This window comes from Micropterus salmoides, unplaced genomic scaffold, assembly GCF_014851395.1.
Source record: "Micropterus salmoides isolate LMB-PRFRI ecotype aquatic unplaced genomic scaffold, ASM1485139v1 Ms_hic_scaffold_20, whole genome shotgun sequence".
Lineage (NCBI taxonomy): Eukaryota > Metazoa > Chordata > Actinopteri > Centrarchiformes > Centrarchidae > Micropterus > Micropterus salmoides.
Genome location: NW_024041151.1, coordinates 14,009,420 through 14,031,863, shown reverse-complemented (window position 1 = coordinate 14,031,863; position 22,444 = coordinate 14,009,420). Strand labels below are relative to the sequence as shown.

The following is a 22,444-nucleotide window of genomic DNA, read 5'->3' as shown; positions in this document are numbered from 1 at the left end:
AACCCACTGCCATTGTTTATTGGTAATCCCAGCAGCCGTGATGGAAACCAAGCAGTGAATGGAGTCCAGCGGTGCATAAAAGCCTCCGCTGCAGTGACACTGTTGTGTTCCATCCTGCCATATAGGAGAATTTGAATGTTTAGTTGAGTCTGCAAGCAAGGTGGTGATGAGGCATTATCATCACAAGCAGTCTACCTAAGAAATAACCAGGTTGATAAAAATATGTGATGTAAGTGCCAGAAAGCTTCATGGTGGAGATGAGATAAACCAGGTCCAATAAATGGGCCGTGTGTATGTACTGAATAGGTATTTTGTTTCACGTCATTCATTCACGACGATATCGTGTTCATGTTAGCCACTTTCTGTTTGTGAGGGGGAATTATACATATACATATAATTTTGTTTTGCCCTAACCAATCAGTACTGAGTGATCTTCATGCGCAGAAGAAATTACATAAGATAACTGCAAAAAACTTTCTGTAGTCCCCAATCTGTCTCATTAATTAGTCATATTCTAATTAATTTGATTCAGCATTCTGTCTATTTTTACCAGTTCTCTGGTCACAGTTCTTTTTCTACTTTTAAATATGCAACGCTTGATTTTCTTTCAGAAACCATGCTGACAGTTGACCTAACCCTCCTGCCTCCAAACTATGAGCTCTTTTGTAAATTGACCTTTTTCTTCCAGGATTTAAAAAAAAAAAACTAATAACACAGCTGGTATTCGTTATGGGTGAAAAATAATATCTTTGCTGTTAAATGCCCTCAAATTATGACTCAAAATTTTCAAAGAGGAGACTGAGCAGTGATCTTCTTTTATTGGGAGATGAAAGTAATGGTTACATTTATGTATTTTACAGTATGTTCATTAATAATGTAGACCGTAGCTTTTCTGTAGATTTCTTCATTAACGTTGGTCTAACATAGACAGTTTTATCTGCTTCAGCGTCTTGCAGTCAACATCTGCTTGCTTGCTTCATCTTCAGTTGACATTTTATGGGGTATTTGGTAGGGTTTCGCTTTAGCTTTCCTTTCAACTGAGAAATGCTTTTAAAAATGGGGTTTTAACTTTAAGTGATGTGGAAACACAATAGCAGAGATCACAGGCCACATCAACTCATCTTCACATTTATTAGCTGTTAGTTTCATAATAATTCCATAATTTTACCAACTCCCGTCAAAGCACATACAGCTTTAATTACTTCAAGGCAAGCATTAGGCAGGCAGAGTCACTCAAGCTGGTCCCCTTTTTACACATTCCAAAATGTGAATTAGAAACAAGATAATTGGATTGTTGCCATCTACATTTAAAGAAAATGCTATGCATGCACACAGTAAGTATTAGTTTAACTACAATAATAAACACGGAATTTCAAACATTTACCAAACATTATTTAGAGGCCAAGCAATAACAGCAATGTGTGCAGGCCTGGGAGTGATATAGCCTAATATTTTATTTATTATCTTTTAATCAAATTCTTCATCCTGAGGCAAAACTAATTTATATTCAATAATGTCCGGAGCAATATTACAGCCTTCAGGTGTGAATTTGCCTTTAAAACACAAATAGTCAAACTAAATCCAACTAGAGCAGTGACTCCACATCAGCTGAAAATACAGGTCGTTATGAATTTTATTTTTCTATTTTTGTCATCATTCAAAATTAATGTAAATTAAAAATAATGATTGCATGAATGATAAGTAGAAATTAAAAGTGCCAAATACAAAAACACCAGTTGTAGGCATGATATAAGGTTAAAATAGAACTATAGAACTGTCAAATGATCACAAATGCATGAATCTCTCGTCAATCTGTACATAGTCTGTTCCTCAGGCTACATGTGACAGCATGCACTGCTTAGGCAGTAAAACTCACATACTAGGAATGCAAATGTGCTAATGGTTCACCCACCTGGACATGCAGGTTGACATTAATGAACATGACGGATCTATGTTTAGAATTCAAATTAATATACATGTCTGCTGTCGTGGCAAGTTTTTCAGCCTCAGCCACTCAAAAGATGTTCAAAGTGCAAGACACACACATATACAGGTACAGACAAGGTCGGGTACATAAAAAAAACAACAACTATAGGTTGGTACTTCTGTAAAAGTGATGTGTCAGGTCATTGATGTGCTACTTCTGGAGTCGGTAGCACAAAGCCTTTTACAGCACTAAAGTTGTTACAGAAAAAGAAGGCTACACTAATCAATCTAATCACTAATTGTGTCCAGTTTGTTTTAGCAGTTACATTTTTGGGGAAACACATTGCTGCCTGGATTATGTTTTTATTCCACATATCAGACACAATGTATAGTACTGTATTGTACTCTATGCAAAACATCCACTGCCAATGATTTTACAAGACTGATCCAACAATATCCACCCATGCAACTGAAGAAGTTATAAAAAGACAGTGATCATGTTTAAACTTCAAGGTTTCGACACTGACTACTGTGTATTACTGGGATTTAGTTCAGTTATTTTAATTTTGTGTAATAAGCACTTGCCGGTGCACTTTATAAAAGTCAGATTCTGTAAATATACTTTTTTTATTCACAAAAAGTTATGTCCAAACTCTGCCAGAAAATGTTTTAGATATGGAATATATGACATTCCGCAGTCTTTATCTATCTATCTATCTTTATATTTTTTATATATATATAAAGGGAAGTTTTTTTTGTCATTCAGATATGATGTGACTTTAACAGGTTTCTTACACATAAAGTTCTCAGCCAAATAAAATGACAAAATACATAGTTTGTTCACACACGCGCACAGAAGACGCAGCTATCGGCACGACAACATAATTTGTCTGTACCCTCCAAAAATGTTACAAATTACTATGGACAAATAAATCAGTTCTACTGTATGATATGACAATGGTAGCATTAAGGTTTGGTTTGGTTTGTTGTCTTTATCCGTACCGACTTCCTCCCCACACAGAAGCTTTATAACAATGTCACCTGACTTCCTCCTTTGCTCCTGTCATTATCACTACAATCTGCTCTCATGGTATTCACAATAGTCACAAAATCCAGTTTGTGGTAAAGGAAAGTAAATTTACATTTAATTTAAAATACAGTTTGTAATCAGTGTCAGAGTACATACTCATTTCACAATTAGATTACAAATGAGGTCACCTTTACGACGCCTCACAATATTGTTCCACTCCAATTTGAATATCTGATCAGTAATTTGCTGCATTGTAGGCTGCTGCTGCCCTGAGCTGCGATATAGGTCACTAATGCTGAGAGCCAGTGGCATGAGCCAGCAGTGCATTGACTCACCAGCATCACAATGGTCATGGGTCAGTCTACACTCTGCCAAATGACTGCTCCGCTGTTTAATTTTTCAAAATTGAGACATCCTATGTGTACTGAAAATATTGGCTTTTCATCCACACCCAGTCTTCATATTATAATGTTTTAGCAAATGTTTCTCAAATCTTAAGGAATAATTGAGGGTCCCTAAAATGTTCCAGTAGGGAGTGCTTCTCAGTTGTTAGTCTGCAGTATGAAGATTGGAAAAGATTAAAACCTTCTCTGTGAGGCGTCTAATTAAAATTTTTCAGAAAGATTATCATCCCATGATTGTTTACATCTCAAAGTGAGTCTTTTTCACACTGTCAGAGACTTAGCTGACTCAAAAAAAGTACATTTTTATATTTGTTTATAAACTTTTACAGCAAGTGTGGAAGTCCAGGGTTAGACACATTTTTGAATCCACTCCTAATGAAGTCACTTTGAAAATTAAATGATATATTTAATTTGCTCGTCACAAAAAATCGTGGACTAAAAATATATCTTAAAATATATTTTTTATATTGGTATACGATTTAATTTTGTTTGAAGTTTCATTTAAATAATAAAGAATTAAAAGATCTGCTTTTAAATCACATTTTCTGCAACAAAAATGCATTTATTGCTAACAACTGGAAGTAAGGTCTGATAGAATTGGCATCTTTATACTTTTGTTAAAATTTTGTTCTAATAAGAGATATACTTTATTTAAGATATACTTTATTATAGATTCACATTTAAGTTGTTTGTTTGGGCTAAATTAGTTTACAGATTCATCACATGCCCTACCACTATTAAACTTTGCAGTTTACTTACTTTAAGAGAATCTTTTAGGAAGAGTAGGAGATATGCCACTGATGGAAACAGTATTTTCGATGAAAATGTAGAGTTAGTGTCCTGAAAATCTTTGGTGGATCTGCAAAAGCTATCAACGTGTGAATACACTGTACTGGTGCAGCGGCAGCTGCACTGTATGACCCTGGAAACTATGAATATCACAACATTACACAGAGCCAGAAGGCATGAGACTAGAAGGAAATCATTCACACATTATTATTATTATTATTATTATTATTATTATTATTATTATTATTATCTAAAGCTAGGATAATAAGGTTATGAGTTAAAAGTAACTGGCCTGGAGTTTTCTTTAACCTCATTGCATTGGCCAGTGCAATAAGTAGTGTGACATGTGCACAGTGAGAGAGTGTGGAGGTCACAGTGTTAGAAGAGGTGGTAACAGTTGTCAAAACTAACCATGACTACAGTAGCTTCTTAATCTAAACCAAGACATTTGTGGCCACTTTGGGGCAACACAGCAGTAGCATTTATCAGGAGTTACGTTTATGTATGGTCACTATTCACTCTATTAGCTTGGATTTGGTCTCTACCAATTGCTGAAGAAAATATTGGCTCTTGAGGTGCCATATGCTTTATTATATCTACCAATTAGTCACAAACTTTGTCTCTCTGTGGTTAAGTGCTACAGTAGGCAGGTAGCATACACTGGGTTTATCTTATTGTTTCTGAAAACAGCCTGCTGCATCTGTGGTGAAGCATTTGCGAGCAGCAAGAGTGAATGGGAACAGTAAGGGTGCGGGCCCTAAAACCAAAACAATGGGCCTCGTAGAGCTGAGGGGAACTGCAGAAAGGGATATATAAGAATATAGAAATATATTGATTAAAGCGGCTTTAACAATACCTTAATCATGCTTTAATTGACCCACGTGGATATTGTAGAATAAAACACAAAAGTGTCCACATTGAACAGAATTAAAAAATATGTTGGTTATGAAGGTTTTGTAGATATGTTCAACATGTTAACATTTATGACATATCAACATGATATGCTGATATAGAACATAATCCACACACATTCCCCCTAACATGTATTTCTACCATGGCTCCCCACAACATTACCAAAGAGATGAAGGTGGGAAAGAAAATCTCCACAACAAAATTGCCAATTGCCAAATCCTGACCACTGCTCTATTTCATCTTCATACAAATTGGGGCCCTAAGATATTGTACCACTGAGAAGACTGTATTCTGTTTAAAATACCTCAGACACAACTTCTAGACTGGGCCAGATCAAATGATATTGCTGGAGGGAACATGGGAGGCCATAGTGAAGCAAATGAAGTTAAAGGTTCTATGCATAATCGCCGGCCAGTGCAGACTTCTATTGTTCAGTACTGTGACAGACTACAGCAAATCAAAACAGCTCTCTCCCACTCACAGTAACATGGGGCAGAACATTCAAATTCATATGGATGTACAACCAGAGCTATCACCAAACCAGCTATGACCAAGGCAGTGTCAAGCAAGATAAATTACTGTAGTTATCACTGTGTTTTCAGAGTTGTCATATTTTTAAGGAGTAATAACTGAGCTCCCTGACAGTGCTTGATGACTCAGGGGTCAGGTTTGTAGAGGCTGAATTTAGCATCACTTTTCCATCCAGTGTCTCCTACCTGGAAGCCAAATATCAGGTGAAGATGCACAGTTTACAGAGGACTGCCTGTGTTAACCAAATAGGCAAGGTCTGCGTTTGCGCATTTGAAAGCAGAAATCTTCAGAACAAGTAGGACGTTATTAAAAAAAATAAAAAAAGAAACAACCAGTACGGGTCAAATTGCACCGCAATACCAATAACATCAAGGCGATCAGCTAATGTCGTTTTCTTTTTTGCGACGATTGTTAAACTGAATACACAAGAAAATACTACAAGAATTATAATTCCAGTACAAAACTCTGTAACAGCAGCTCCTGCAAATAAACTTAATATTTAATGGTTTTACGTAACAGTATATTCAGGTTCATCAGCAGTCAGAAAGCAAGCCACAATAGGCTTTGCTTTCAGCAACTGAAAGTGCATACATCTATCTGCTAAATAATAGATTTCTGTTTGCTTGTTAACTTTTGATGTGCAATTTATTTCTTGATTGTATTGTAAAATGGTGCTGATGCTCACTCACAAACATTCAGACTGGTCTCCTGCTGTGAAGGGAGAGAGGAAGAGAGAGAGGAAGGTATACACCGGACAGAGGCCACTGCATTCAGATGAAGAACTGTGTGTATTAAATGCCTAAATATTTTTTTCAACAATATAATTGCCACTGATTTTCTGAGCCTGCTTTCAGCTCACCTGATGCCTCACACTGAGCCCACACCTCACATTTCAGTAAATGACAAAGACAGTGAAGAGCAGCAGAACTATGGATTTCAAAATGTTCCTTCACAAAATTATGGTTCCCTTCTCAGACAATAAATCAATGTTTTTTTATTATATTTTATATACAATTCATGGGGGGTGACATGGTGTCACTCTACATGAAAGTTAAGATGAAAAACTAAATTGAAATCCCCTTCTGGAGTTGTTAATCAAGGCTTAACGTGGTTTAAATGTTATGGTGCAATTAACTACTTGCGATCAGCTACCAACCCTTTAATTATGAGCCTACGGGGTGAGAATTATTTTTGAACATCATACTGGATACATGGTTAGACCTGTGTGAGCAGCAGCTCATAGGTCAGACAGCCCCTAGTGGAGGTCAAGTGATTCAGCTGCCTCTCCAAAATATTGTAAGCTCACCAGCATTTCTGTAAGGTTTTGTCACATGTCGTTACGTGACCCTGTTGTTTGTTTCCGATAAAAACAGATTTTTTTTTCAAACCTCTTGGGAGGCAGCCTTCTGGCCACTACAGCTGCAGCCAGCACCCACATAAAAACAATGTTGTGCCAATGCAAGAATACAAAGGGAGAGACAGAGAGGGAGAGAGAGAGCTGGTGGGTTCTGCCAGTACATGACTAGTACTGCTCTCTGTCCACCAGAAAGACTGTCTGCAAATAATATCCATCTCTATACACAAGATACTAAACATAGAGCAGTTATTTGTGCAAAGGGTGAATGCATGAATTCTATAATCCGTCCTTTCTAATTATTTTTATGGTTGTATATTTCCTTGCCTTGTCCAGCAACATGCTTTGCTGACAATTCATCAGTAAGTTGCCCTACCAAGGCCTGTAAGGGAACTCTGCTGCTGAATGTTCTCTTTTCAGTCATTGAAAGCATAATCAGCAATGGGTCATCTAAAGCCATGACACAAATACAGCTTCAAGCTACTGCTGGCATTTTCATTTTGGCAATGTGATGTGGAATGCATTCTCTCTGAAAATGATTACATGTTGCCAGCGTTTTGCCATTGAAAAGGCCACCAGATTGAACAAGGCATACTGAATAAGGCAGCTTTTCTTCTGCAATTTCCGCTGCCAGTGTAATTTTCCGCACTGCACATTTGGAGATGCAGACAGAACAATATTGCAGGATGTATTGACTTGCAGTCAATTTAATGTTAATTTCAAACATTAACGCTTAACTTAAAGTTCAAATTCAGCATGCAGGTGTTACCCACAGAGTGCCACACAAACCATTTTCAGCTTGCTCGTTCAAGGCTAAACTGAGATCTTGCATTGTTTATTGTGGCCCATTACTATTTTTTTCATGCAATTTTTCGACTGATGTCTTGTGCTCTAAACCTGGCAACCATGGACTAATAAAGTGTATTTCTGGATATATTAGTTAATACTGCTGTAGCTAATTGGGTGCTTTCCAAAAAAGACACATTGATAAACAAAACAAGAATTGCAGTGGCGGTCATGGAAGTGCAGATATATGCTTCCTGATCAATTTCAAACAGAAGCCACTTCTCTAATTTCATAGAGTTGGGATCAGTATCATACACAGTTATCTTGCCTTTAGCCACATAATGACACCTAGTGTAAAAGAGCATGAGCTCCCCTCGCAGTTAGTCAGTGGAACAGCAATCAAAGCAAGTTGAGGGAGCATGGAACGGCAACTTTGCCTCACTGGTGTGACTCACACACACACACGCACGCAGACATACAACAAAACAAGCAAGTACGTGCTTGCTTTCACGCTCGCGCACTCTCGTGCACTCAGAGCCACGTACAACTCAGACCAGCACGTACACATGAACACAGATCCAGCTGACTATCTGCTTTCACAGAATTCATTACAGGCAGTAATTCATCCATAACGTGGAATCTAGAAAAAAAAATATAATAACAGGAAGCATGACCGCCACTCACTCCATATCCAATAGCTGGGATGGCACTCACTTTTGGTTAATGGATAATGCAGTTTCCGGGCTGAATTGATCAACATGGATGTAAAAAGCCACGGCTGGATTGCAAACGGAGTTAGCTTGAACACAAACATTGATGTCGACTGCACAGTGATCTGTAGGCCTGCAAAAACACCTTCACTCTGAATTTTGCCCCTGTAATGCCATTCACTGAAGCCGCGCGGCACGTCTGCGTAATATGCGAACCCCAAATTCTGAGATCATTATTTCTTCCAGTGTTTTGTGCTCCTTTATAAACCGCACTTCTGCAGCATCACCGCGGAAAGATGCTGTCTCACAACGTGCAGAGAGAATGCAGTCGAGTGCACATAATCGAGAGAATTACTCATTTGCATATTGTTTGGAGATGATGGGTTTATAAGATTACAAGACTCGTGGAATTATTCTCAATAGCCTCAGAACGCTCCGTCGACATTCAGTCCGGGTAGATCTTGAAAGGACTTGCACACCGATTATTTAAAAGGGTAGCTTCACAGTGTGAAGAACAAATTGCCTCCATCCTGAAAAGGACACCACCGGCCACCCAAGTAACATGCTGACCACGCAACATCGCCATAATTGTACCACAATATAGCCCTGCCTACCCGACCACTACCTCGTGGTCAGCGATGGATAGAAAAAATACATGTAAGATACCCTCAAATGATGTTAGAGGTCCAAGCCGGGATAGCCGTACTTACCTAAAACTGACTCTCCCCTCTTAGCTGTATTTGTGGTCCAAGATGTGTTAGTTCTCTAGCCAACAACTTCTGCTGGAGCATATGTATCCAGTGCTCATGCTGGTGGCTCAGTCGGTGATGTTGGATTGCGGATGATTTGGCAATCCTTTTCATGCTCAAGGGGAAAAAATCCTTCGTTTCGGCGTGGTCTCGGGCATTGGCGCGCAGAGGAATAAAGTAATGAAGTCCGTCAGGAGGGAAAAGAGAAAAGGGAGCTCTGGATGGGAGATTTATGCCGACGTGTTTGAAACTGTTCTGTTGTCTTTTTTTCTCCTCACCGTAGGAGCCGTTTGCGGGCGGAGAGGTGTGGGATGGATATCTAGGAAGAAAGGCTGGGATGCACAGACTGAGGGCGAGAAAAGGGGAGGTACACATAATACAGTCTCATATTGTGGAGGACGGTCATGGCAGACAGTAAGGGGTGGGTCTGGACTGTATGAGGCGGAAGGCAAGGGAACTGAGGGTGGATGAGGATAAGAAGCAATGTCGTGACTTTTCTCTGTTGATGCACATATTCACACCAAAGCTATGGGTGGACCACCATAGATAGCTTGGCCGGTATCAGTTGAGGGGGCAAAATCTAAGCATAGGCGAATGTAGGCTTTATGATTTAATAAGCATTATAAATTTAGAGAAAGTGAGAAGGCGGTGAGTTGCACAGAAGGTGCCACACCGTGCCACGTGTAGGCTGTGTACTTTGCATAAAATACAACGTGACTGTATGACTGTGTTAATGTAAACTTGGAATGACTCGCAGTGAAACTCTTGCTTCTAAAAATCCCCGATAGCCCAGACTCCTGTGGAGTCTGTATAACTCAACCTAAAAGTGAAACACGAGTGGTTGCTGTCCATGGTGCTGAAACAAAACTACAGAGTATAACATTGGTGGTTGCTGTCAGTTGTTCTGAAAAAGAACCTATGGGTTATATACTGATGTCGCTGTCCCTGGTGCTGAAACACAACCTAAGCATCAAGTGCTGGATGTTGATGCCCATGGTCAAACACAACTCAAGAAGCCTCCTTATTGATGTAGATGTTATGTCCCTTAACTACAGTATGTTAGCTCAGCACGACAGGTGTACTCTTAGAAACTCGTTCCTTTACTGGCAGGGCCGTAGTTTTTGTATTATCACTTTAAATATGGTTTTTTTAACTACCTGACTACTTTGAAGTTTACATTCACAAATTTCACATGGTGAGTTTTTAAGGTTAAAGCAGGGGTGGCCAATTATTTTTTTTAAATTTTTTTTTTGATATGCAGAAAAATATAAAAAGCTAAAAATTCTGAATTTGTTACCATCAATATCTTTTGGTAAACGTTTTCATCAACTTGTAATCCATTATTGTAGGTCAAGTAGTTGCACAAGATGACAGGGACAACTAGATGTGCAATGTACATTTTTTAGAAATAAGCTCAAGCCGTAGTTTGTTATTAAAAATCTAACTCTAGGGTAACCAGTTAGCTCACCCACAGAGTGCCAGCTCCATGTACAAAGGCTGAATCCTTGGCGCAGCAGCCCAGGTTTGAGTCTGACCTGCGGCCCTTTGCTGCATGCCATCCCCGCTCGTTCTACCACATTTCTTGTCTCTCACAGTACTATCTCAAATAAATACACAAAAAGCCCCCAAAAATCTTTTAAAAAATACACCTCTGGCCATTTAAAATCAGGCAGTGGGCCTGGCCACAGGTAGTTTGGCCACCCTTGGGTTAAAGAATATATTCATAATTGTTATTTGACTGTTTCTGGCTAAAGATAATTACAATAAAGGGATTCAGTATTTTTGCACCTGAATTATATTAATAATTACTGTAATTAATACAGAAAATGTGTTGGAAAAAACAAAGTGTTAATACATCAAATTTGTGGGGTTGCACTGTGGGACCAAGGACCCCTGGCAAGAGTTTTTCAACCAACTGTGTTGTGTTCTTCTACCGTGTTAGATTCACAATTATATCAACTTGTATCTCTCTTGATCTGGATACCTCCAGCACTATGATCTTATACAAGACGTACATGTATGATTAATTAAAAATACTTGAGCGTTATAATGCCAACCAGTTGCACATGCAAGTTATCGAAATACCTGGCTTGATTTAAAGCAATTTCTGAATCATACAGTAATCATTATTTTGTTGCAAATGCAGTTTAATAAATTAAATCCATATTAATCTACATACAAATCATTAGTGAAGCCCTAGTAACTTCAGTTCTTGTGGGAGTAAAATTGCTGTCTACATTCTAAAGTTAAGTCTAACTCACACACTGCGTGACACTGATTATTACAATTCTTAAGTTACTACACTTCACCTTTTGTAACCGCATGACAATGCAGCCCACAATTACGTAAATTAACAGTCTGATTCATTTATATGGGCATTCAAGATTATCAAGCATTTTGCAGTTCTTAACAGAATAGAGATTTTTTTTCTTTTTTGGTGTTGTTATATGAGCAAATCCCTTTATAATAAACTACTGCTACTAAGACTCCCAATGACAATAATAATGATGATATCAATGACAAAAGTCGTAATAATAACAGCAATAGTAACAATAATACCACCATGGTAGGTTAGTCATTTCCTGAGAATTTCCAGTCTGTGTTTATGTGTGTGTGACTGTATGACCTGAATACATCTGTTATTATCCATCTTAGTATGTAAAAATTATGAATAAGAGTGCACACTGTCACTTGCTATTAAATATTTAGTTCAGTGTTAAAACATGACACAAAAGACAAGCTGTGTAACAAATCCTCCTCAGGTAATTATATATCCCTCTAAGTTTAATCTTAGTACCACCTGCTCCTTCCTTTGATACTTGATACTCGAGGTGCTGTATTCCACAGCTGTGCTGTAGTATAGAACCTAAATAAAATATATGGATGAATGCTGAAATTAATATCAAGCTGGTATCACAGTAGTTAAAACTTTGCCTTAAACCATTTTTGGTCAGGTTAACGAAGATTGCTTAAAATATAAGGTTCCGCCCAGGCAGTTTCCCCCTATAAAGTAAATATGGAGGCATCACGCTGATTAAGTGACACAACACAGAATACCCTGATGAACGACTGGTGGGATTATGTCAGTTTAATTTAGCTAAATCCACCAATGTCTTTGTCATATTTAGGTTTGCCCTTCCTCCCCCTGGACTAACATGATAAAATATGATAAAAAAGTGCATGCTGTATATTACAGTTTTATAGATATCAATGCACCCCAAAATATTATTCAACATCACAAAGCACCTGAATGAAATTCCCTAAGACCTTCTAATAATCCAATATATGATGAGTATATGTGACAGCATCCAGCACTTACATTTTAATTTAAAAATTGTATTGTAGTTTAAAGCCCATGTAGAAAAGATAACTCCTGATTTGATTTTGACACCACTATATCCACTTTAGTCACAGACGGCTTTGCAACTCACTAGCTCTCCAATGGTCCACTTGCAGTCAAGTGTTTGAAGCATCGACCAACAGGCAAAGAACCTGGCGGGACCAGCATTGCATAGAACTCAATGAGGCTAAATGGATAAATGGGGCCATTAGAGAGTCATTAGCCTGGGAATGGTGGTGGCACGTGCAATAGTAGACATAAAATACTCCAGGGATCACTGAAGTCGTTACATTTCATAATTCTAGTGGTCGTAGCTTTTTATTTGAAACTTTTCATCAACTTTGTTCATTTGGATTTTCTGAGATTTACTGTAACTGTGGTAAAGGAAAGTCTCTGGAGACATGGATCTTAACATTTAATACTTTTTGTGATTTTCTGAAAAAATAGATTCATTAGAGATATGTAACAACACATTGCCAAACAATTCACACCTTTTGAAGTTGCTTTATTGGCCCTTAGAACAAAGTCACTGTGAAACTATTTATGATACACAAGCCTCTATAAAAATATGTATATATTTTATAATAAACTATAAAATAAGGATAGACTTTATTTTCAGTGAGACTGAAAGTGTGCATACATATATATATATGTATATGAAGTGTGCATATATATATATATATATAGACACACATATGTCAGTGAAGGCTTCCTGAATCACACCAAAGTATATTTCCATGTGTTCTGGGGATGAAATGCTCTGTGTGTTCTGCGCATACTGGTTTTGAATGCCATATTGAACCTTCAATACCACTGTCGCAGTGGGTACACCTGTTTGATGTAATGTATAGCATTGTGTGTGTGCGTGTGTGTGTGTGTGTGGTTGGGTGATGACAAGCAGAGTGTTGGTATGATACATATTTTAAATTTCCCCATCTCCAGGGGGGAGGTGCTAGTGAGGAACTGTTGGCAAACTAGAAAGAAAGGGATTAAGAGTGGCAAACAGACTGGAAAGAAAAGAAATAACAATAATATTTAAATCACACTATCTTTTATTTCAAAGCCACCAAGCCCCTTTTGAACAGGTAACTACAGATTATGAGCTCACGATCTTCCATTTTGATTGTTTGTCACTGCAGATCGTTGGTGATGACAGAAACCTGGTAAGCAAACAGACTTCTTGGGCATTTGGCACGGCAGGTATTAGAGATAAAATGAGGCTTTCTGTTGTTCTGATTCTACATCACCTTTCACACAAATAAATTCAGGGAATGTGTGCCCCAGGCAGAGCTGACAGAACGACAGTTTTACAGATATATGAAGGTCTTACTAGTACATTTGGATGAGGACTAAAATCAAATTCTTGAAATCCAACTTGAAATAGAGCGCACTGTTATTTCCAGTGACAACATTAGCTCTGTAAATTCCATTGTCCCGCTAGCAGTGGGGTCTAACTATTTTGGAATAATGTGTGAATGCTTCCAAGACAGACTTATAGGAGATTTTCCCCTTCTTCCCACGATTGCTGTTAATTATAAGCTAGTCGGTCATAGCATATTGAACAGCTTTAAACCATCCATCCATTAACTACAACCACTTACCCATAAGAGGGTCACATAGGGCTGTATCCGATCACAGCTGACCAGTTTTATACCTTACCTGCAAATGTCAACATAGGTCAGTTTAGATTCTAAACGTTATGCTTCTTCTTCTTCTTCTTTAGCACGACTGCCAACAAACACTGCTTGTGTTTAGGTTGTAAGCTACAGTTGCAATCACAAGTTTACATTGTGTCTCAGTGTCCATGCCTGCCTCCTCACAGGTTTTGAGGCTAAAGGACCTTTTTTCTTCCTTTCAGTAATAAAACATATTTTAAAAAATATTATGACAATGTTTTTGAATGTACAGAGATACTTTTTGTGATTTCAGTTGGATTTTAACAACCAGGATTGTTTGTCGAAAAGATTTAAGAGGCACATACTCAGAAATCAAACAGATCTTGTGATATTTGCAAGTGTTTGGATGCTTGAAAGGAAAGGACTACTTCAAAGAATTATTTAGAAGAAACACAGTGAGCGGTAAACAGTCAGTCAAGATAGAGTATGAGCTTTTTTGATAGTAACAGCATATTATCCCAAAAGCCATAGTGTGCAAACCAAACTTAAGAACCTAATTTATGTGCCTCGACTTCCTTAATGACTTCTTGTAAGGAGAATTAAGGAGCAATATGCTAACCTGCATGCCATTCAGCATCTCATTATTGGTGAGCATGTGTTCCTTTATGTCAAATATTATGAAAGTTTGTAACTCACAGCCTTCTGGGAATCACACTGTCAAGTAAAAATATACTTTTATACTGCGCAGATTTGGCTCCATTAACCACATAATTGTGCCATATTTGACACCAGCCCATACACAATTCGCTAACAGGAGCTAAATTTATCTGGACTTAATGATCTCACATCTACCTCCTTGTTGGAATCCATGGGCTGAATGTTCCTCCTAGCTGCCCAGAAGACTGTTAGCGCTTGCTAGATTGACAAGCTACTAATGGCTGATCTCTAAGGCTTAGGCCACAGAGATGTTTCTACCCGGTGTTAGTACACGCTGTTGCGGAAGCCTGTCACACTGTACCCAGACCTCTCCCTGCCAGGGCTATGAAGGAGAAGACAGATGTCCAAATAGCCAGCAGGTCCATCAGTCATGAGGATTTTTTTTTTCTCTCACAATGCGAGGGAGGGAGGGTCAAGTGGGAGAAACACACATGAATGAAGATGACACCATTCTAGCCTCTCTGCTACTCTAATGAAAAACAAACTCATTTTCAGGAAGTTTTCTGGGTAATAGGACAGTCAGCCAGCCAGATCCAAACATAGAGACTTGAAAAAGTATCACCTTAATATTGAGGCCACCACATGAATCTTTCATTTCAAGCCAAAAGACAACTCCCAAGTATTAGAAAAAGAAACTTTTGTGAAAACATGCGACGTCAACATGTTTTATGGTATTTGATGACCGATGCTTTAAAGCCTACAAAAACACAGGAAAATTCAATTCATGCAATTACTGTAAATGAAGGAAAAGACCAAGAAGTCCATTGTTTATTAAGTTTATTGTGTGAAACGCTATGGTTAAAATTTTTATTTAGGTTTAGACACAAACACGACTTGGTTAGGTTTACAGAAACATGGTGGTTTTTGTTAAAATGAGCAAGGTTAAAGCCAAGCACTTATCTATCAAACCCGACCTCCCAGCGCAGACTTGCGTTATCGACTGATCGTGTAATTTTTCTTGGGAGGACAGCCTCTACAAAAAAAGAGGAGACAGTGGAGAGGAAGTAATGGCGATGCCCTATATTTAAAAGGTGTAGTCTCGGGACAGTTCATGCTAAATGCCTACTGATACAGCATTAATTCAGCAGCAACACACGGGGGGATGTAATGTACCCTATGGCCCAACCGTGATTTCCTATTGATCACACTTTGGGTGCGGCATAGCGTTGTAACACATCCTTGTCGTACTGGATAAGGTGTTACATTCACATATATACAACAGCATTTGATTTAAACTTGTTGATACAGAGATTTCCAACTAAGAATAAATATTTATTTTGAGTGATTGTGTATTTCTTTTAATATAGTCACACTATACTGGATTAAATCCCACATTTATAATCTATGTATGTTGGTATATATGAATATATTGATTGAGGAAAGGAGGAAGTGGAATCTTGAAACCATCTCAAACTTTAAATTTCAGACATACTGTCTGCAGCTTTTATCGCTGTGAGATGGAAAAACTGTCATCTAAATATAATGTTTGTAAGATTCTTGTAAATTATTTATTGTACAATCTGTGTATCAAACTATATCAAAGAAGATTTTGGTAAATGTACAATGACAGAATGGAATTTCTGGACAAGTAATGTCTTTGTAGAAGCTTCCTGAGGATATAATGATGTTGTAACTAAACTGTTTAAAACCCACTGTAACAAAATCACAGATGTCAGCTGTTCATCATTGGCTGTTGTGTGCAATGCAGAGAAAGTTTTAAGATTATTGACAAGGACCTTGAATGGGGTATATAATATGAGTGGTGTCACAGGTAATCTCACCACATGTGGCAATGTTGGAGCCAGTGTGTGGGTGGCTGCTCGGCATGCAATAACCATATTTCTAATTGCCCATCTGGCACAAAAGCAGAACTGAGCACGCTGAGGGTGCACACCATATCACAAAGTTTAGCAGAGCATTAAAAAAAAGGTTGAGGACTTCTTTGAAAACATTCTTGAGTACTGGGTGAGATTCAGCAATCTGCCAGTGTTTTTGAATGACTTTGCTGAATTCTTAACAGAGGAGAATACTTGAGTGCTGGATTGTTGCCTTTTAGGCGTCCCATTCACTTCACCATCAAAGTATTGTCGGGCTGTATCATTATATCCCCCTTTTCTTTGGTAACCTCTGCTTAAAATTTAGTGTGTGCAACAAGGATAATTCATAAGAAGGGTAACGTCCCTAATAAGCCCACCAAACATTTTTAATATGTACTGCCCCAATTTAAGTGAGAACATTTTAGTAAAAAAATAAACGTCTAATCTCTCATTTCAAGTGTCAATTATTAATATATACAATTTTTTTTTGTCTTTTTTGGAATGTAGTATTTACAAACAAAATCAAAACTAGGAAATTATTCTACAATACGTCATCTTTCAATATGTGTTATCATCGTGAACTGTTGCCATTTGAGACTGGCCAAAATGTCTGGTTCAGCCAGCTGGCTAAAAGTGCAGATGAATTCTGAAGACTGACTGACTAAAAGAATACACAGTTTGCACATTGTTCTAAGGATGGTAAATGAGTCAATTCAGGATTTACAATTAAAGCATTAAAAAGTTAATTTCATTTTTAAATGATAATGATACTTTTAAAACATTAAGGCTAGTTTGAACACATTTTAAAACCATACAGTTCATTGTGTGGAGACATCAGACATAACATCTTCGAGTTAAATGTATCATTAGCCCATAACTTCAGCAAAATAAGAAAGAAATATATTAACAATTTCTGCAATTTCTGCTTTCTCTTAGGCTAAACATAACCCTGTGCTCTTTGAGGTGATTGTATATTTTATATACAATTGCATAACATGCATGCAAACACTGATTGTGTATATTATATACAACCACTGATTATAATATATTATATTTAAATAATTATTATTAAAAGTAGGGAGGAAAATGGGTCAACAGGGAAAAATCCCCATTGAAACACTGACAAGTAGGCTTAATGGGAGCAGGTGGCTTTAAAGGGAACATCAGTGAATTTATGGTTAAGAGATACAGTATTTTATTCTACACACACACAACATAAAAAAACTGCATGAAATACAACATATTTTTTTAAATGGATAAATAAATGGCTCATGTGTGGGACAAGAAGAATTTGGAAAGTGGTAGTAGACATGGCAATGTCAGTCTGATATTCGTTTGTTCAGTCAGTCCACCAATTTAGTCCAGAATTAAATATCTCAACAGCTATTAGATCAGAGCATGTTCCCATGATGACATTAGCATTTAGCCCAAAACCCTGCTGTGCCTCGGTACAACCTCACAGAGCCACTAGCATGGGCATAAACTCTTAGTGGCCGTTCAGACCAAAAACTGTCTTGCATTAAATTAGGACTGTAGTCTGGCAAAAGTTGAACCATGCTCATCTAGACTCGTATATAATGCTTTAGTGTTTAATTTTTTTATACATTTCTAAAGTATATGCATTATTATTAGTACAGAAGTGCAGAGTGTTCAAGGATAATTAATTAACCTATGAAACAGGACAGAAAATTGCTGCTGCACTGCTCTCTGTAGGTTGAAACATTCAAGTGTACAAGACATCTGGCCCTAATCAGTGAACTCACAGCAGGTATTTAGCAATTAAATGATAATTATGTATTATAGAACATGCACTGTATATTACCTTTTGCTGAATACCTACAACTGTTAACCATTTATTTACCTACATAACGTGAGACACTAACAGTTATCACTTGGAATATCTGACAGAAATGTGGGGCAAATTAAGGAAGAATCTAACTCTTGTTACTGCTGGCTACAGGGAGTTCTCTCTCCTCTTATTGCTCTTGGCAAACTATCTAATTTAAACGAAAAATGTGGGCTTTGTTTGTTTCTCATTCCAGACAGAAAGAAAAGAATACACATATGCAATAGGATTACAATGGAATAGAAAACAAAGCAGCCTTGAGAGCAGTTGTTCAGTCTAAATAATTAAGCAGTGATTAGGATGTGGCCAAAGGCTGTCTGATGGGCTCAGTGGCATGCTGTGGACTGGGCTGAAGCTCTCCATTTGCAAAATATGCATTATTGCAGCCAGCAGTGAGGAAATCTCATGCCTCCCACTTTTCCATTTTCCACTTGACAGAGACTCTTACTGTCCTTAGCATTCTCTTTCTCCCTCTAACTTTATATGTACATGTCTTTTTTCATTCCTTTTCAGATTATATTTTGCTCCTCTGCCCTTTTCATGTGTGTACCCACTCATCATTTATGCATTCTACGTAGCACTGCAAAGACTCGTATTCCTCAGCTCTGGGCACTTTTTGAAGCATATTACACTTATGAGGCTTTGTTTTCACATTCATTTAATCATTTCGACATTTCATTTCATGCCCTGCTCTTTCATTTGTTAAAACCCCATATATTTTTGTTTGCAGAGTTTGCTGGCTGCTCCATTGTCAAATAACTGGTTTTGCTAATCAAGTGTTAATTTAAGCTGTGATGATATTTTAATCACCCAGAGCAAAAGGAGAGCTCATAGATGCCTGAGCCTGGCAGGAGTTTAGCACATTATTGAAGCTTTGGCCCCAAGTATATAATAGTTTTAGCAGATTTGCAAGTAAAATATACATAAACAATTCTCTGTCTCTATGTACCTGTGCATATACCCAGATTTACAAAACACCAGGCACACCTGTGTCTCATTACAAATCACAGCATGAAGGCAATCAGCAGAAATGTGCATTTGAGAAGAAAATTTGGAAGCAAGCAAGTGTGGACAGTGAATAGGCACTGCACTGTTACTGAATGTGAGGCTGAAAGCTCAGTAAATGAAATAAAAAGGAGAAAAACAATATTGTTTGGAGGATTGAGTTGTGGGTTCTGTGATAAAATACATTGCACGCTGACAGAAGGTGAGACTCTGAATTCTGCAGGTTCAAAGATGTGTACTTTTAACAAGGTATAGACAGCACAGCCTGCTTGCAAAAAGAAACTGGAAAACGCACCAGCATGCACAGAGCCTGTCTCAGAGCAAGTTGGGAAAGTCAGGGAGCTCTTTCTCATTGGCCAAAGTATTGGCAGTGGCATTGTACCTAAAAAAACAGGGTGACCAAAGGCCTAACTGCAGGTTGGGCAAGTGATTCTATGGCAAATTGATTACATGCACAAATCAAATAAATGGCAAAACAGCATTCCATGAGGTTTTTCTTACACTGTAAGATAAATTAAGCCTTTTGGCCCCAGCAAATGTCCTGGTCCACACAGATGGGATCTAACAGGTGTAGTGTTGAGAATACAGGGGGAAACAACACAAGCTCTAGTGAGGCATCAAGGCACAGCCATCTCCCTCATGGTCTGTTCAACTACAAAACAAGCCATATGCTTTGCACTGTAGTGTGCCTACTGCATGGACTAAGTGTCTGTCACTCGAAATAAGTATTTGAATGGAGCTGGAAGGTGGAATTGACCCTAGACATTGTAAATTTTATGGCAGCAGCAAGTCATTATACAGCGCTACACTTTTAAGTATCTCCCTCATACTGTAAAAAAAAAAAGATCAATCCGTAATGTTTTGCCCTCCGGCTTATGGCAAAAGTGGATGTAACTGGAAGGTTGTTGGTTCGATCGCTAGACCGGCAGGTAAAAATTTGGTGGGGCAAGTGGAAGAGCGCTCTTTCCCCGCCCTCGTTACAATGAGCAATTAAGGCCCTTGTTCTTCAACTGCAAACAGATCAGATAGTGGTTAAACTGGGAAGCTTCAGGTGTGAATGTGTGTACAGTAACCATGTTAGTATGAATAGGGCCTTCCTGAAAAAGACAGCATTACTCTCAGGGAAGCTTCCCTTGAAAAATGAAAGACAAATCATTTACCTGTACAAAACAAACTGAAAGGAAAATAAAATAATTGTCTTCGGTTCTCTTGAATTTACTGGCTTTCTCTTTCTAATTATAATGTTTGAGCGTGTGAATGTGCAAATATCTGCAGCAGATGTCTGAAGGAGAAAGGGTTCACACGTACCAGATAGCAAACAACATGTCATAAATATTGACATCTCATTGTGACAGCTGCAAACTCCTAAGTTCCTGTCTGTACCCCCTCAGCAAACACAAATACACAGACACAGGCAAACACACACACTCACACACATACCCTTTTGTGTCAACAGAAGATTCTGAGTTATGTTGAAAGCTTGTACAGTAGTAAGAGCGACACTCTTCTAGGGAAAATACTGACTGCCACAAAGAGATGCTGGATTTGCTTTCTGGGACCTGTTTGAGCTGCCTGGTGCTCCTGGAGCCCACCGTGCCAAGCATCTGGAGCAGAATATAAACAGAATGGTATTTGCATTATGATGAGAAAGTTGTAAAGCCATTCAAATGGCATGGGAGAAAAGTCTAATTTGCAGTGTTTTAATAGCAGGAACAAGTTTCCTACAGTGTGTGTTTGCTGTGTGAAAATACATACATTCTGTTCACAGACATGTACGGCTTCAATGATGAATTTTTATTAGTTGTCCATTTTTTTAACCTGATCTTTGTCTAATTTGATTTACTCACTCAATAACATCATCTCCGGCTTCCCCATCGCGCCACTTCTGTTGGTAAGGGTCTGTAACATGGTGACTAAAGCACCATCTTTAATGTGAGTGATGTCTACATGACGGCTCAATCACATAAACAGCTGGGATGGGCTTGAAGTTATTGAGCACGGTCAGTAGGACTGTGCGTGGCCAAATCACTTCATCACATGTGCCAATCTTCCTCCAGCTCTAATGTAATTAGCGTGGATCTCCTCTACTGGCTCTGGCCTTTTGTTGTTTGATAAATGTAATTAGATAAAATGAGCATCAGTAAGCTAAGGCCTCAGTAGACTGAAAAATGTGACAAGAAAGTCATTGTCATTAACAAAGTGTCTAAAAATGTACTCAGCTCACTTCTCCTTGAATAGAGGTCAGAATTCCACGTACACACCCAACCACACACACACACACACACACACACACACACACACACACATACAGATTTCTATATGGTTGACAGACTATGGTATTTGGTTCTGACCAGCTGATGAATGTTAGTCCAATATTCATTCTCCTTCTGTCTCTGTTTTGCTCTCCACCAACTCCTAAGGGAAATATCTTTAGTTGCTTAATGCGTAACTGTGAGGCTAGTCGCAAACATTTTCAGTCTGCAGTTTGGTTCAGGGCAGGTCACGTACAGTATGTTTTTTTCCAGTCTTTTAGCAGAAAAACATTGCCTGTTTTGTCTGGAAATGACACCATGAGGTCACTGAGTGGGAATTAAAAGTTGTAGGCTGTAAAACCAAAATAAATGAGGTGAAGATGCTAAAACACTCTATAGACCTTAGTCTACCAGATTATAATTCTCTGTGGTTTCATTACTATAGCTAGTGACCCCTTTCACATTACATAGTCATTTCATCCATGTTTTTATGTAAAAATATCGATTTTAGCTTACCCTCATTAGCCCGATTTCTTCTCTACCTTTATGGCCTGCCATGCCATCTAAAAGTCTTTGTGCCATCCCATGCAGGTCTTGTGTAAAGGTTCTGCTTTTGCATGTGCTTCAGCTTAGTGTTCTTCATTTCTAGCTGCTCCTTTC

The 22,444-nt window shown here is 38.2% G+C and overlaps 1 protein-coding gene across 1 annotated transcript in view; it reads right to left on the bottom strand.

Annotated features, from left to right (window-relative positions):
• Nucleotides 1-9,556, bottom strand: part of brinp1 (bone morphogenetic protein/retinoic acid inducible neural-specific 1) — a 126,047-nt gene extending 116,491 nt beyond the window's left edge. The window contains exon 1 of the mRNA XM_038734213.1: nt 9,153-9,556. The gene's annotated coding sequence lies outside the window, so the exon portion shown is untranslated. The remainder of the gene's footprint in view (nt 1-9,152) is intronic.
• Between the last annotated feature and the right edge of the window lie 12,888 nt (nt 9,557-22,444).